Below are 3550 nucleotides of genomic sequence, written 5' to 3'. Positions count from 1 at the left end.
GTACGTTACGTACGTACGTACGTACGTACGTACGACGTACGGTACGTACGGTACGTACGGACCGTACGTACGTACGTACGTACGTACGTACTACTACTCTCTCTCTCTCTCTCTCTCTCTCTCTCTCTCTCTCTCTCTCTCTCTCTCTCTCTCTCTCTCTCTCTCTCTCTTTCTCGTCTAGTTCGCGATTACCGATCGCCAATGTAGCTTTCACACGATCGTCGGCACCTCCTTTTGAATCACGTCTCAACGGACGATTTATTAACTCCGAACGTCCGATTTTCACTATAAAATTTCGACAGTATGTCACTCGAACGATCGTTCACTCGAGATCGAAATCGGTACACACGACTAGTTAATCCCACAATGCCACAAGTCACTCGTATAAGTTGATGTGCTCACTTATTATTATAATGGGTCACAGGCGCACAGTAAAAAATTCTCCGTCTTCACTAACATTGGGACCGTTTGTCCCCGAAATCAATGTATAGCCCGCAATCATTCGCCGCGAGCCGGGGTTTGTCCCTCTTTCTCTTTCCCTGATCTTGATCACGTTTAAACGCACGCATAGCTCTTGCAATCGCGAAAACCAATTCTTATACAATTCTTATACACAAACACGACAGCTCACCGGAAGTACTCAATCTGCAAAACACTGATTTCAAGCTCCACTATCACTAGATATTGGCCGAGATAAGTCTCCGATTACTTGGGGATTTAAAAGTGAATTCAAGAAGAAGAACTGGGATTTCTTCACGGATATATTTCATTTGCCAACGTTGATGAACGTTGTGTTATTCATTTTCTTTCTTATATTCAACGTCGTTGGTTTCCGGGTTACTTTCTCCGGAAACCAAGGTCCTTTGCCCCTGCGAGATTGACGTTAAGAAACGAAGGGATGCGATGTCACGTGGCGCACGAACTGTCACACGTAACCGAGAAGAATCGAGGCCGCGGTCGGCCGGCGGCCGACTCGGATGGCTCTCCTGTGGTCGTCGGATCTCTCGACACTGTCTCGGCGGAGAACACGTAAGTCGACGTGTTGTCGTTGCGTCTTGCTCCTTGGAATCCGAAAACGGACGAAAGATAACACGGCGACCTTGCCCACGTGGTCAAGGATAGTGGCCGGCCAGAGCCGGCCGGCGGCCGACTGAAATCACACAGGGGTCTTGGGAGTCCTTGGATTAAGCCGATAGAGAGACGATGGTAGATGTACCACTCTACGCTTCGCCTCCACCTTCGTCGAGGATACACTCTCCGTAGGAGAAGAGCCGTTCTATGGATGGATGGATGGATGGATGGCTGGCTGGGTGGCTTGCCTGCCTGGCTTGGCTTGCTGGCTTGGCTTGGCTGGCTTGGCTGGCTGGCTGGCTGGCTGGATGGATGGATGAATGAATGGAGAGGACTTCTGTCGGGTACTCCTGGAGAGGTCCTCACGGCCGCTTAGACCCACTCGACCAGCGCTCGCCCGCTCGCGCTCGCGCTCGTTCGCTCGCTCGCTTGCTCGCCCGCCTGGGCACAGGCCCCACAGCCTCTCGCGGAGAACCCGTACGACGACACGATGAGTGGAGTACCCACTACGGAGAAGTGCCTGCTACCAAGAGTCGTGATGAGATGTCCCCTTTTGCGTGTGAGAGAAGGGTTTCCATACGCCGTAGAGAGGAGCGGTGAGGCCACGACTGGGAGAAGTGGATGCTGAAGATTCCCCGTGTGATCATTGGACGAGCGTTCTCGTACAGGCGGCGCGATCGTTTCGTCTCGTCGTTCATTGGACCCCATCGGTTACCGCCGCTACTCGGCACCAGACGAGCCCACCGCGTTACTCGGCACGCCGTTGGTGTTACGCCCGAATGAGCTGAAACGCGTCTACCTATCGTAACGCTCGCGCGAGGCTTCGCCCGACATTGTGGCGGCCGCTACGCGCAATACCGTGCGATCGCTCGGTTCGAGGCGGTCGTCCGTTCGGCCCCGCCCACCCACTGACAAAAGGGCGGGGAAAAATCGACGATGGAAAAATGTTCGTGGCACACGCGCCGAAATCCTCGTCGGGGCTTAGCGACCGACGGTACTTTTCGATCTTCGTCGGCCGTCACGCATAGCTTCCAAGCGTACAAATCCGAAACTTCCTCAGCGAGAGGAAGCCCCGAGTTTCACGTCATTTTACTAAGATTCTCCCGCACGTTTTTTTCCTTCCGGACGGAGGTTCCGTCGTTCGGTCTCTTGTAGATGTCGGCGAAAGCGTGGGAATTGGCATTGCGTTCAGTGGTGTTGATTCGATGAATCTTTCACGCGGGTGATATTGGCGACGACGTTCGCCTCCGTCTCTTGTGCATCCGATAATGAATCTGATGCTGCTAGTGCATGCTGGAGTGCAAACAACAAAGGCTGTTGTACACAAACTTATCTGATTGTAAAAGTTTTAAAGTATAAGCGTCTTGTTGATCAAGAAATTTGACAGATATTCCGTTAAACTATGTGATAATTCGTGCTGAGCATCTTATACAATATATACATAAAGTCCATTCTACAATTGCGTGGCGTAGTTGTGATTGTAGTTTTTTTTGAATTTGCTAATCACAGTCGAATATGAAGAGAATATTCGACAATGATTGGATCATCAATAAGTACTTACAACTACAACCATCTACAACTACGCAATTGTAGAATAGATTTAATTTATTTTGTGTTGCTTTGTGTATGACAGCCTACAATCAACACCTCGTGAAGAAATATCATTGGATTAGTGAAAAAACTATTGGAATGAATAGTGTACAATACTTATTCGATTCGAATAGTTTTTTTAATATTTCTATCATTCTTTCGCGAGTCCAATAGTATTTTTTCATAAGGGTATAATAGTGCATCCAATTGTCATAAAAAAAATCATCAGTAGTTTAATTTGCAAAGAATTTGCAACAAAAGATGTGCAATTATTTATATAAAAAAGAAAAGCATATTTGGACACTTATAGAACGATTTAAATATTGTGCTGCAATAGAGGCACCAAGTATTCTTTGCGTTTTTTTTTTAAGTATGAGAAGAGTTACTTTTGACAAGTGCAAAAAATCACAAGCTTCTTATTTTGCGATGTTATTTAGATTTCTTTTTCCTGATATGTAAGTATTTGTCGTTGTTGCAAAATACTCTGACAAAATAATGTACAAAATTTAATGTTAAAACGAACAAATCGATTATTTAAATGGCTAAAATAAACGATTTCTTTAACAGCAGCTATTGTGTTATTGATTGCAGCATAATTAATCAAAAAATTGTAATTCTACGTTGAACCTAGAAAAGCTTATGAGTGTCAATTCTATTATCGTCTTTAAAGAAAGAGAAAAAGAGAGAAAGAGAGATTTGTTTCTTAAATACTATAAATTTTATATGTACACACACACACACACACACACACACACACACACACACACACACATATATATATATACGAGGTACTACCGTAAGTTTTGTCTATACTTATTTTGTAGTAGAGTAGGTACGTAAACCGAGTACGAAACGTTACCTTTACTTATTTGACTTAATTTTCGACAAT

This window comes from Atta cephalotes (assembly GCF_000143395.1).
Source record: "Atta cephalotes unplaced genomic scaffold scaffold00032, whole genome shotgun sequence".
NCBI classification, from domain to species: Eukaryota; Metazoa; Arthropoda; class Insecta; order Hymenoptera; family Formicidae; genus Atta; species Atta cephalotes.
Note: the sequence above shows the minus strand (reverse complement) of the source record.